We start from the raw sequence: 14,867 nt of genomic DNA, 5'->3' as shown, positions 1-14,867 counted from the left end.
AGAATTTCCTTGGAGGATTCAAGGAATTCATGGGAGCAATCGAGAGCTTCTTGGGATGGTATTTTTATTGGGAAATTGGTGATGTCAACGATTATTTGGCATAAGGAGGTTGCCACTAGGTTCTCGAAAAATTAGGTTTTAGTAGAGTCCATTAAGCTTCATGGTGAGAAGGATGCCAATTAGCTAGGTGGGTCAGTGGAGACTCATGATTACTACTCATACCATTTCTTCTCTAATTATTCTTAAAGACATCATTATTACTAATCCTATGACATATCAAAACACAATAAGGGATCAACATTCAAAATATCCTTGTACACAACCTTGAAAAATTCATACTTTTTATGTGGGGATTGACCATTAATTTTCCATAAAGGTTTCTTTAAATTCTTTGACCCAACATCTTAGGTAGTATCTTGTCACTATACATCTAGTTGATATTTGTCCAAGCGGCCAACAATTTGGCGTCTTAGCATATCTTAAAAGAATATTTTTTACGTTCTAGTCCTTTTTTAAATTCTCTCCTCAAATTTATGTTGGTTTAATAATTTTGTATTTAATTTCCATGGAACGGGGTTTATGCTCGACAGATCCTAAAAAACACTATTTAGCTTAATTTTTTTTTTTTAAATTTATGGCCTAATAATTTTATCTTTACTCTCCCTGCCATGGAATTGACAATCCCAAAGTTTCTGTTGGTTTAATAATTTGGTATTTAGATTTGCAAGGGTAGATGATAATGGATTAGTGCTGGATTAATAAATTGTTATTAAGATTTTCAAGGGCGGATGATAATGGATTAGTTTAGGTTCTTTTCTTTGTTGAATCACTTGTAAAATTTATGTTGAACTTTCTTGATGCCTAAAACGAACCTCGTTGAATTTGCACCTATGCACATTGGTATAGCTGGGTTAGACATCACATGTTATATGATAGATGGAGAAAAAGAGGGAGGGGGTGAGAGAGAGGGAGAGAGACAAAGGAGAGAGGAGACTGGCAAGGAAGAGACAAAGGAGAGAGAGAGAGAGGGAGAGAAGTGAAAGAGAGATAGAGGGAGAATAAGAGGGATTGAGGGAGAGAAAGGGTGTCACGTCCCTATCCTAGTCGTAGTCTTTCAACCACACATAGGAGGGTGCAACACTATCGTAGTTTTTCTCTTCACCAATACTTGAGTACACTGTCTACACCTACTTCAACACTTAGTAAATTTTCCAATAAGTGTTCTTAACAATTCAGTGGAGATAAGTTATGTTCTTCAATCCATATTTCATCAATATGCTATGAAAATAATAATCAACAGAAGTACATGCATATATACTTGCGAGGGGAAACTCCCGTAAGTCATGCCCAACACTTTAACAATTAACTTCAATATTTTACAAATACCAAATTTTACACAAGTTGTGCAGCCAACTGGTTTGGCCTCCACACTTAATCAATTTACCAATGCCATGCCACAGTCATGCATCTTTTTACTACCATGCCCCTACAATCCAACTAGAAAACCCAAGTTTAGTCGCCCAAAAACACTCCTGTGCGTTCTTCCTAACCCATTCAACTCCTGCACATGGGTCATTTTTGTCCTGTTGTGGAGTCATGCGCCTACCCGTTTTACATGCGACCTGTACTTTCCACATAACATGTACATTTCTTGAATGTCCACCCCATGCTAATACTACGTCCAACCTGTGTTTCCACCCAACCCATTCACCACTCCTGAACGAATTGTTCGGCAACCTATCTGTCTGACCATTCAATAGTTTGTTCGTACAAACCAATTCAGAAAACATCCAACAGAATTCCACATCAGTGCGGGTGCATGAACTGCACGTCATGCGGCCTGATACTCGACTGACCCAACCCCACCTAAATGCATCCATCGGTCAACACAGTTCCTCTTGCCTACAACCCAACTGTGTATGCTCGACACCTTTTCTCTTGTGGTTCCCTTCTTATATTTTCGTACTTGTCCTTTATGTTTTTCTTTGAGTGGATGATGTCCTCTAGCTCAATCTCTTTATTTATATATGCATCACCAAGGTAGTTCACCAAAGTGTCATGTCCCTTTGACTACTCCAAGGGTCGGCCCAACCATGTATATAAGTCGACCTGCACATGTTTTAACATGTTAGCCTGACCACCCAATATCGTGTACTCCATCTATACTCTCTGGTCAACTATAACACTTAGCCAATTTTCCACCCTTCGTCACAAGTTGCACACCCAATGCAACTCACCCATCGTAGTGATCACCAGTCACTCTATGACTCACCTCCATGGTCACTAAAACACTTTGCTAACCAGTCCACTGTCACAATGGGCGGGTGCTCGCCTAACCTAGGCGCGCCTGCTATAAGTGCATTCACCCATTGAACTTAACCAAATGACATCTGAATTGTCTCCACCACATGCTCTCCACCAGAATAGGTCTACACGGGTGCCCGTCATACATGGGCGTGCCCACTACAACTCGGTCGGATGTCATCGACTCGAGGTCCTGACATCCTCTCCCACTCTAAATAAGGTTTTTGTCCTCGACAACACCATCATCATCAAAACATCACAAAGTGTTGTTAGGTCCAACATCCAATATCCATGCTACCCAACCATGCTCATCATCACATAAACCTCCATCAAGGCTCATGACTCCAAAAATGGGAAAGTCTCCTCAATCCATGATCATCAATGACATCTCTCGCAATCTACACATGTTGTCCCACCATGGAAGGATTATCCCTCCAACTCAAGTTTCATGCTCTCGCTGCAATATATATCATGTCGACCCATCGTGTATCATCAACATGTGACCTACTACCATGATACCCTCATTACTCGAACCAGTTGGATGGTCTATCCAACCATCATGCAATCCATGAGAATGCACCAAATCATGCCAACATCGTTTGCTTCCCCAACATCCTATTAGAACACCGAATTGATTAAGAATCCATCCCATCTCTCTCCAAATGTGAAGTAATCCTTTTCCAGGTCCATGGAGTATTCCCCATATTTTCTACAACATGTTATCATCAATGCTAATGTCGATGTATGTTGTTGATGTACCAACAAGCTACATCCATCTAGGCATCATCATCCATGTATGAGAGGTCCTTCTCCTCAAATCATCCAAGGAATCCTCCCATCAATGCAATGCTCAATGTGTCATATCCAGGCCTATGAAGAAGCCTTCATCTCCTGTATGACATTCCATCCATTAGTAATGTCAAATGGGAAAGTCACACCTATCTCATCATATCATCCATGTGCTGTCGATGGTCATACACCAGTCAACCACCATGTCTACCAAAAGTGGTTAAGTCTCATCAACTCAACCCATGCCCAAGTGCTACCACCTAGGCATCTCCATCGCTCCAACTCCATTAACTCCAAATTGTCTTGTCTATATCATATCCATCAAGTCAAGTTATGTTCTTCAATCCATATTTCATCAATTTGCAATGAAAATCATAATCAACAGAAGTACATGCATATATACTTGGGAGGGGAAACTCCCGTAAGTCATGCGCAACACTTTAACAATTAACTTCAATATTTTACAAATATAAAATTTTACACAAGTTGTGCAGCCAACTGGTTTCTCCTCCAAGACTTCAAGTTCAACTCGAATCCATGGGTTCTCCTATTTCATACGCCTCAATGTTGTGGTAGATGCACTCTCAAGAAAGGATGAGGATGTGGAAGCATTTCTTTGCGCCATTTCTATTATCTGTCTTCGGTCTCAAGTGCCATCACAAGATGCCTCTTCCCTCTTGGTCATATGAATACTCTTGTACATTGTTCACAAAAAAACCATGGCCTTTTTGTACAAATGTGCACAACATCCCCATCAGCTCATCTGCAAAATATCTCCATATCGCATCAGCAAGTCCATCTGCACAACATCCCTGTCTCACCACTCCTCCCTAAATGCCCATAAGTGACATCTACATATGTGCTCCTACATAATGTCCCTGCATGAGGTCTTCCATGCTCTCATCTATCCAACTTGATGTTCGTGACTCTTGATTCCCATCTCATCCCTCCTAGTAGACTCATCACAACTTCGATCATCACATCATTGTTCTCAACCACGTTTAGGGCCCTTGATCACTCAAACTTCATATCAAATCATATCATATCATGTCATAGGTCCCTTCCATCATCGTTGCCTCCCCCACTAAAGCACCACCAAGACTGCCTCTTGGTCTCAACCATGAAGAATCCCACCCAAGTATCATATCATCATAACTCCATTGTGCCCTCTCTTCAACCTATCCATGACTCATACTGGAAGCTTATCCAGTTCTCCACTTGGCTAAGCATGACTCATCCATCGCAAATCTCATCATATTCATCCCTTGTCATAGACGTTTTCAGCTTCTGCCATGAGGTCAAAAATTGCCCCAAGAAGTCCTTCACCAATCAATGTACCTTGCCTCTCCAATACACAAGGTCTCATCATAGTCATCCATGGTAGGGTCCATCTCATTGGAAAACTCCTTTTTCCCATCCCTACATATCGCCCATCCTTGAAAAGCTCCAATGAAGCACATGTAATAGCAATACTTACATCTTCATGAGGTCTCTCTATGTGAGTGCCTCCTTCAATCCACATCTGTAATGTGCATGATCTTGGTCCAACTTGGTCATATGTAATCTCACTAAGTCCTCCTTTATTGTTGAGACACCTGCAACATTCTCTTCCTCATATATCACGGCCTCTTCTTCCTCGTCGCAATTTGCATCTTCATCCTGCTCTCTTGCACAACCAAGTCAAAGACGCTCTCTTTTAACATTCTCCTCCAAGATATCAAGTTCAACTCGAATCCATGGGTTCCCCTATTTCATACGCGTCAATGTTGTGGTAGATGCACTCTCAAGAAAGGATGAGGATGTGGAAGCATTTCTTTGCACCATTTCTATTATATAACCAGATTGGATAAACGAAGCAAGGGATGAATGGAAGAATTACGAGGAAGTGTGGGCACTCATTCAAAAGATACAACAAGATCCTAGTACATCTTATACATTTAGTAGGAAAAATGATTTGTTATGGTATAAGGATCGGTTATACCTATGTAAGAATTCCCAACTCAAACAAAAGATTCTTAGTGAATTGCACACCTCTCGCTTAGGAGGGCACTCGGGATTTCTAAAAACCTACCATCGAGTTAAGAAGGATTTTTTTTGTGATGGACTTAAGTCATCAAAAGTTTGTGGTGGAATGTTTGGTTTTCCAACAAAATAAAGTTTAAACAATTAAGACCCCAGGAATATTAAAACCTTTATGAATTCCAAGCCAACTTTGGAAGGAGGTTTCAATGGATTTTATCATAGGTTTACCCAGGTCCGAAGGAAAGAGTGTTACCATGGTGGTAGTTGATAGACTTACCAAGTATGCACACTTTTGTGCAATATCTCATCAATTTAAAGTGAGTACAGTTTCTACTACATTGATGGAAAGAATTCAAAAGCTACATGGAAACCCAAAGATTACTGTAAGTGACAGAGATCCCATTTTCATCGGAAATTTTTGGATAGAATTATTTTCTTGTGTTGGTAATCAGTTAGCTCATAGCTCATCTTATCATCCTCAATCTCATGGGAAAACTCAGATAATAAAAAAATGTTTGGAATAATATCTTCGTTTCTTGGTATCTGATAAATAGGCAAAATGGGTCAAATGGTTGCCTCTCGTTGAATGGTGGTATAACACTTCCTTCCATACTACAACAAAAATGACCCCATTTATGGCACTTTATGGATATCATCCACCATCCATCACTCATATTTAAGATAAAAATCTAAGGTTCAAGCAGTGGAAGATCACATCGAGCATCGGCAACAAGTTCTCCAACTCTTAAAGGATAACCTCACCTTGGTGCAGAATAGAATGAAACAACAAGAAAATCAACATCGCAACGAAAGAATTTTTGATGTAGGTGATTGGGTATTCCTACAGCTACAACCATATAAACAAATGTCCATACAAGGTGTTGCAAAAAATAGGTACTATGGCATACAAATTGGAGCCTCCCGCAGCTTCCTGAGTGCACCCAGCTTTCCATGTTTCATGTTTAATGAAGGTTATAGGTGACAAGCTTCTAGTTCAAACAATATTTCCAGAACTTGAGGAGGAAGGAAAAATCATATTGGAACATGAAGCAGTCAAAGAAACAAGAAATCGACAACTACGAAATCGATCAATTTTAGAGTATCTCATCAAGTGGAAGAACTTACCCATTGAAGATTCCACATGCGAGGATGAGAATTTTATACAGAAGCATCCAAAACTACTCAAGCATTTAGGACAACACTTTTTTGAAGGAGAGGGGCATGTTACGTCACTATAATACTAGTGATTTCCCCTATTGTCGTTGTATCCCTTATTGTTATTTTTGTGCCCCTATTGTCCCCATATTTTTATTATTGTGCCCCATAGAATCACTCTACTGTTATTTTTATGCCTTTATATTATTATTGTTAGGTCGACTTGGTTATATTGTGACCCCTTAGACTCCTATATATATAAAGGAGGTTTTGTCATTTCAATCATCCAAGAATTGTTCATTTCTGTAATGTAAAGGAGGTTTCCCCCTCAAAGAGGCTTATTTCTAAGGCATTCATCTATATTTTCTATAATTTTGTGAGATGGTTTCCTAACAGCTTTGGTAATGTATTTTTATAGTCTCACGGGAATGGTAATTCCTACCTCATTTGTATAAAATATCATCCATATAGATATGGTAGCATAGCTTAAACTGGGATTCATTTATTTTCCGTGGAATCTTCTATTTTCATCATCAAATATCTCTCTTCTTAGAAGTATTTACAAATTACACACATCTCGGATAGAAAATGATGATGTATTTTAGCTATATGTAATCTCCTAACCTCAGACATTAGGGAACAACTATTATCACCTCATCCATTCATAAGAGACAACTAGGTAATTTTCTAAACATTTTGTTAATTAGAAAAATATATCACAATAATGCTATCTCATGGATGTTTTACATAAATTCAAAGAGAAAGGGAATGAAAATTAAAAGATAGTATTTTCTCCACTTGGATGAACTTCATCCATTGAAACTCACATATCTTACATGAATTTTCCTTTAGAAGACAACCAATTCTATTCACACAACTGAGTGACACTTCTTTAACACATTTAAGGAGGAGGAATTAACTTGGTTACCTATACATCGATGTACATAAGAAACACCAACTCTCATCCCATTTATGGAGAGTATTTTCTTTCCAAAGTCCCTTTCAAGCATTGGGTTCTCCACTTTGAGTGAAGATATTCAAGATTCAAAGAAACTCTTCTAGGAATTCAAAATGACTTTTTAAATTAAATCAATGAAGAAACATTTGAAGAAGGAAAGAATTGTACGCATATGTTATTAGAATTCAAACTATTGTTTTAGAAAACTAATGAATGATAGGGTTCTATGATCCTTTAGACCATTCAATTGTGGTATTTCAGGATTCTATGAATATATCATAATCTTAAGGAAATTTCCTTTATAATAAAATGAATACCATTATACCATTATATTTGTATATATCATTACAATAAATTTCTCATTCTAACTTTTAATTTCAAGTAGGAAAACTTTCCATCCTATCAAAATGATTAAGATCTCAATCACGTTATTTTCTCTCAAGATAATAGGTGGAAACATCAGGAGTATGGACATAGATTGAAGCTTATTTCTTCCATACATGAAAATGAAAATTTTCATATTTAAGTTCACCTATAATTTATCAAACATTGTTTGACTAATAACTTTGAAAAAACACCATTGATAGAGAAAAATCTTTTGCAATTCTTATCTTTGTAACCTCAACATAAATAGTCCTTGTTACATCCCTACCCCTAAGAATTTGAACTCACATTTACTTCCAAATTTATTACTTAGCACCATTAAATTAAAAAACATTAACCAAGTTATAGGTTTTTGAGATAAGATTCTATTGTATTTTGAAACTTTTGATTGCACTATTTCAATATTTATGAATATATTATAATCTTGAAACAATTTCCTTTATTGAAAAATGAAAAACCACTATCCCATTCTAATATTTAATTCAAGGAGGTAAATTTTCCCCTTACATCGAAATGATTAAGATCTCAATCATTATTTTATTTCAAAATAATAATTGGAAACATCAAAAAAAATGTATATAGATTGAAGCTAACTTCCTTTATATATGAAAATTAAAATCTTCATATTCCATATTCACCCACAATTTATCAAACTTTCTTTAATTTATACTCTTTAAAAAATCACAAATCACTCTTATATATAAAATTATTTTACACTTATTGTTTTTTTCACTTTACATTCTCAACATTGATAATCCTCATTACATTTCCATCCCTAATATTGTGAACTCACATTTACTTCCGAAATTAATACATTGGAACTTTCAGTTAAAGAAAATTAACCAATTTATATGTTATTTTTCTAATCTAAAACCATTGAGTATATCAAGCTTCAAAATTTCTCAAATATGTTATATAGTATAATGTATAAAATGTTTTTCCGAAGAAATTACATTGGAAATTTTGGTCAATGCATTTTGAATGAAGTGTGGTTCATCTTTAATGCATAATGTAACTTCTTCCGAAAAAAACATTTTATACATTATGATATAGATCAGAAAAACTTGAATTTGAATATGTCATGTAATTAAATGTTTATTAAAAAACAAATAAATGTAAAATATTTCATTTAAAATAGAATTTGTATAAGTTCAAGATAAGGATGGACATTAGCTGAACATGGGCTGTTTAACCGAATTTATTGTTCGAAGAAAAAAAGAGAAAAAATTAAGAATGCACATGTATTTGTGCTGTAAATGAATTAAAATGAAACACCTTGAAGTGGACAAATGAATCAGAAAGGTATTGCAGCTAAGATATCACCTTGGAATTTAAGATATAAATCCTGAGTAATTTCTATGGAAAACATATAGGCTATGAAAACATTTAGCTATAATTATGGCTAACATCACATAATAATGATGGTCAATCTGTCCTCTATATGGTGATGTGGTGACGCCAATACTCCTATTGTCTAAAATCCATATATTTAATCCATGGATTAATTATAGCAATGTGGAATGGCTTCAAACATTTTTATAATAATTATTTCTTTAAAAAAAATTAAAACTTAGTCAAGCGCCATTTTTTTTGAAATAAATATTATTAAATATTTTTTTTATATTATAAAATTTTACAAAAACATAAACAATATTGTTAATAAAAATATCAAATTTTATTTTAAATATTTTAATATAAGAAAAAATAGTATAAAAGTAAATATTTCTAGAAGGTGAAAAGTTTCATGGATGCTTTGCAATTATTATGAAAAAGATGTCATAATGTCATGTCTTGTCTTGCCTTGTTAAACATTTTGACATATCAAACTACATAAAATTAAAAAATAGAATAGAATAAAATAAAATAAATTAGTAATTACAGTTATTAATAGAACATTTTGATTCGGTCAAGTTACATAAATAATAATAATAATATAGTCATGGTAGAGATATTGTAATGTATTTTAGTATTCAATGTTGTTTAACATTTTGACTTAATCAAATTAAATAAAAAATTTAAAATTAAATAAAATAAAATTAGATTAAACTAAAATAGTAAATTTAAGTCTATCTGAAAACATTTTTACTTGGTTAACATAAAATAAAATTAATAAAAATATGGTATTGACCCATGGTATGACAACCTATAGTATTGTCCCATGGTATTCATGTGAAATATAGTTTATTTAAATCTTTTTTAAAATGACAATGAATTTAATCCCTCTAGTTTATAGGCACTTAATAAATCTAAAATTAAAATAAATATAAAATAATATTAATACATATTAACAAACCTAAATTAAAATAAAAACTATGGAGTGATTCTATTAAATAAAAACTTATCATCATTTCACATTATTATTATCAAAACTTATCATCATTTCACATTATTATTATCAAGATTAAGTCATATTTTATCATAAATTCTATCATTAATAAAATTGATAATTAGAGTCATTTTGTATTTATTAGGTAGAAGGTTTCCTTTATTATTGTGAATGTATTATATTATGCATGCCATGGATGGGAATAAATTAAAAATTTGAATTAAAAACTTGTAATATTTCATATAATAAATTTATATATTTTTTCAAATTACTTGCACGAAACTTCTCTTACTTAGGGAAATTATATAATTTCTGTGATCATGTCAAATATCACTTAGTTGCGCTAGCTTTCCGCCCATCAGACTCTCCAGAACACATCCTCTCTCCTTTTTTTCCCCTAGCACCATAATGTCATAAGTATCCGTTGGGAGTTTTCTTGAGATTTTGAAGCCTAATCCATTCTTCTTGTTTGCAGGTGGTATTGTGTTAAGTTTACCAAATAATGGAGCAGATAGAGAAGGAGTTGGTGGAAGCTGGAGTTATCAAACGCATCGTCGATGATTTCAATCCGCAGTTAATTTTTCATCTATTCTACCGCAATAGACATATGAGCTCAGGTGATGAAGTATTGCTTGGTGATTTGCGAGAAAGCCCACATTATATTGGGTTCAATATCGATCCAGATCATCCCGGTTTAAGGGAATCCTTCAAGAATCACACATTATTAACACTGGTGAACCCAATTGCTATTTCGTTATTGTTATTCCCTCATACTTATTTAGTTATATTTGCTCCAATTGAAATTAGAATTTTACTATTCTCCTACATTTATAATCAGATTATGATGGATCCGGACTGTAAGGCCTTCGAGTTGCGGGTGCGACGGGCGCCGGCGAGTCTTCGTGCATGAAGGCGTGAGCAGGCACACAGACGGGCGCGTGGGCGCGCACGAAACGACGATGCGACGGTTTGCGGACATAATGTGACGATTGGTGCGACAAAAGGGCGAGACACTTATGCGACTAAGTGTTGAAATGACATAATATATATATGCGATGGATAAGACTTGAAGCCGACTTGTGTAAAGTCTTATGGGCGCATGATTAGTGGTTTTGGGGGTCGGCCAAGGGGCTGCACACCCCATGTAAACCCACGCTAAGATGGATATATAAAAGTGGAGCTTGAGGCTCATTTCAACAACACATTCCTCTCATCTCTTCTACACATAAGATCAAGAGGAAAGAAAAAGTGCGCAAAAATAATGGGAGCTGCGCATATCTCATGCGCTCCACTTGAAGGTGCACTTGAAGGTTATCTTGAGTGGTCGAAGAGTGGGCAAGGTGTGCCCGGGGTGCGGTGGATGTGCAGATTTGTGCAGGACTTGGTGAAGAGGATTTAAGTGGCTCGGGTGAGCACTACTCTTTGTGCAAGGGTGCACATGTATTGTAAAAGGCAGGGTTGCCTCTCTATTGTAATATTTGGCTAAGTGTAGACTTGTTTTGGCAAGGCACACTTGTACATTGTAAAACTGATATTCTTAATATATTGTCGGGCAGACTCACATTACGGGGAGTTGCCCCTCCCCTTTATACTTGTTGCAATTGTTGTTGTTCTTGGTATAATTGCATGATGATAATGAATAAGTATGGGCTTCATTAAGTATAAAGGATAATTGTATGTTTACTTGGTTGCGAAACACAAGCTAAGTAATGTTTATGTGAAAGTAGGCGTAGTCCACGAATGTTAGTATTGGTGAAAAGAAAGCGTTCGGTGGTGCCGCACCTTGCTACAAGCGGTTGGAAGACTACCGCAGGTGTAGGGGCGTGACAGGTGGTATCAGAGCTCGAACAGGTTCGGGTGTTGGATGGTGGAGACTAGATCGCAAAGGAAGAAGAAGCTGTTAGAGATGGCAGCCAGGTCTCATGTTGGGTCTAGCCATGAAGCCGAGACTTTATCACTTATGGAAAAGATGCTGTTGAGGATGGAAGCCATGGAGTCTTCCTGGGATACGAGGGAGGACTTGCTCACTAAGGAGCAAGAGGCCAGCTCGAAGCTAAGGGAAGAATTTGATGAGCTCCGAACACAGCATGAGTACATTGATCTTTTGTGTACACAACTCGAGATAAGGGTCAAAGAGGTCGAAGAAGCAAGGGATCAGGGTCTTGCAGAGATCATGAAGTTGAAGGGATCTCTTGACAGGGTAAACAAATCTCTTGATGAAGCCAAGGATGAGATCGCGGTGTTGAAGAAAGCCATGAGGCATAACTCAGGTGGAGGAGTGCCTCATGTGAAGGTCAAGGAACCAGAATCTTATGATGGCACAAGGAATGCAAAGACTCTTGGCAACTTTCTATGGGACATGGAGCAGTACTTGGAACGATTGAGTCTACCTGATGTTGAGACACAAGTCAAGGTGGCTGCTCAGTTCTTAACGATGGATGCTAAGATGTGGTGGTGAAGGAGGGTGGATCAGATTGTCAATGGCAGTGCTGATGACATCACTTCGTGGGATGACATGAAGAAGGCTTTGCAGACCCATTTCAGTCCTCAAGATGAAATGTGGGAAGCAAGGATGAAGATTAAGTACATAAAGCAAACCGGAAACCTACAAGCATACCAGCGAGAGTTTGCAAGTGCAGCTCTGGAACTTCCCGACATGGCGGAAAGGGACAAGGTGTTCAACTTCATTATTGGGTTGAAGCCTTGGGCACGCAATGAGGTGAAGGGGCAAAAGATTAGGACACTTGAGGAGGCTTTTGCTGCGGTTGATAGGTTGGTGGATCATTATGATGAGACTTCTGATGAGAAAAAGAAGTCCGAAAAGCCGAAAGAAAAGAAGAAGGATGATGCTTCGAAATAGGATGATGGTTCGAAGATGAAGAAACCTTTGAAGTGTTGGATATGTGCAGGACCACACATGGTGAAGAATTGTCCCTCTAAACCGAAGGTGGCCACTATTGCACAGTCTGATGGAAAGAATGAAGATGCTTCTGTGGGGATGATGCAGATACTTGGTGCTTCTGCTACTACGGAAGTGGCCTCTAGAAAGGAACAAGTTGGAGTATGTTCGAATGAAGGTTGGAGGTGCTGATGTGCTCACTATGGTGGATAGTGGGGCTTCTCACAACTTCATGGGCGAAGATACTGTGAGAAGAATTGGGTTGAAATTTGTAACGGCAAAGGCACAAATGAAGACAGTGAATTCTCCTCCCATTAAGATTCTTGGTATAGCTGAGAGGGTGGACACTACACTTGGTGAATGGACCGGGAAGGTGGACTTCACTATAGTGTGGATTGATGGCTATGAAGCTGTATTGGGGATGGAGTTCATGAAACAATTTGATGCTATGATCGTTCCACATTTGAAGAAGCTCTACATTTATGATGGAAGGGAAGATGTACCCATTGGTGTGCCAACCATTAGTGTGACAAGGCCTGATTGTAAATTGGGAGTGATGCAAATGGAGGATAAGGAGAAGGTGAAAAAGCGGTTGTCTAGTGTTGAGACAAAGCTTGTGGAGCAGTCATTGGTCATCAAGACACTTTCAGATAGCATCTTGGATTTGACAAGAAGGTTAGAGTTAGTGGAGGATGATGATGATGATGAGGAAGTATATGTGAGGCCGGATGTCCAGAGGGAAGACCGGGTTGCTTATCTACAAAGGATGGAGATTGAGGATCCTGATAGGTGGATCGAGTTGATTAGTGAGGGAGAGCCTTCAGGCTCTACTCCCTCTACATATTCTTAGATGGATGAAGAAAATGGGGCTCATTGTTAGCTACTCATGGCAGTGAGTCCTTAAACATGTTTGAGTAGGTATGATTGATGGTGCAGGGATGGCTTGGCATCAAGCATCATGACATGTTGCAGATGAGATGGATGGAGTTTCCATGGACCTAAGCATGGATTATGGAGATGGATTCTTGAGGAGTCAAGGATGTGACAGATGTTTGAGGAATAGCTGATGATGGCATGAGGATGTACAGTCTCATGGATTGAGCGTGATGGTTGGACTAGCTATCCAACTAATTCAGACATGAGGTCCGGAAGTGTGTAGAGATATGTTGGCATCGTGCTGGAGTATCATGGTAGAGGTTCACATAGGGACACATGATGAGGTCGACACGAGATGTTGCAGTGGAGATTGTGGCAGAAGGGTCGATGATCATGGATCGAGATGATATCTGATGGAGTGCATACTGTTGAGGTGCATACCTTGGTATGGTGAGCTTGGTGGCAGTTGGTCACTAAGTCGAAGCATGATGGAGATGAGGCTCCACATATGTTGCAAGTATGTTTGCTTTGTGTGGAGGAGTCAACATCATGGATGATGATGATCTTGGTGGATGACTACCGGGATGGTATGTTGTCGAGGATGACAACGATTTCAGGTGGAGGAGGATGTAAGGCCTTCGAGTTGCAAGTGCGACGGGTGCCGGCGAGTCTTCCTGCATGAAGGCGCAGGCGGGCGCGCGGACGGGCTGCGGACATAATGCGACGATTGGTGCGACAAAAGGGCGAGACACTTATGCGACTAAGTGTTGAAATGACATAATATATATATGTGATGGATAAGACTTGAAGCCGACTTGTATAAAGTCTTATGGGCGCATGATTAGTGGTTTTGGGGGTCGGCCAAGGGGCTGCACACCCCATGTAAACCCATGCTAAGATGGATATATATAAGTGGAGCTTGAGGCTCATTTCAAGAACACATTCCTCTCATCTCTTCTACGCATAAGATAAAGAGGAAAGTAAAAGTGCGCAGAAATAAGGGGAGCTGCGCATATCTCATGCGCTCCACTTGAAGGTTATCTTGAGTCAGTCGAAGAGTGGGCAAGGTGTGCTCGGGGTGTGGTGGATGTGCAGATTTGTGCAGGACTTGGTGAAGAGGATTTAAGTGGCTCGGGTGAGCACTACTCTTTGTG

Source organism: Pinus tabuliformis, chromosome 9 (assembly GCF_031772625.1).
Source record: "Pinus tabuliformis cultivar Carrire ecotype Pingquan chromosome 9, CPIR1, whole genome shotgun sequence".
Classification (NCBI taxonomy): domain Eukaryota; kingdom Viridiplantae; phylum Streptophyta; class Pinopsida; order Pinales; family Pinaceae; genus Pinus; species Pinus tabuliformis.
Note: the sequence above shows the minus strand (reverse complement) of the source record.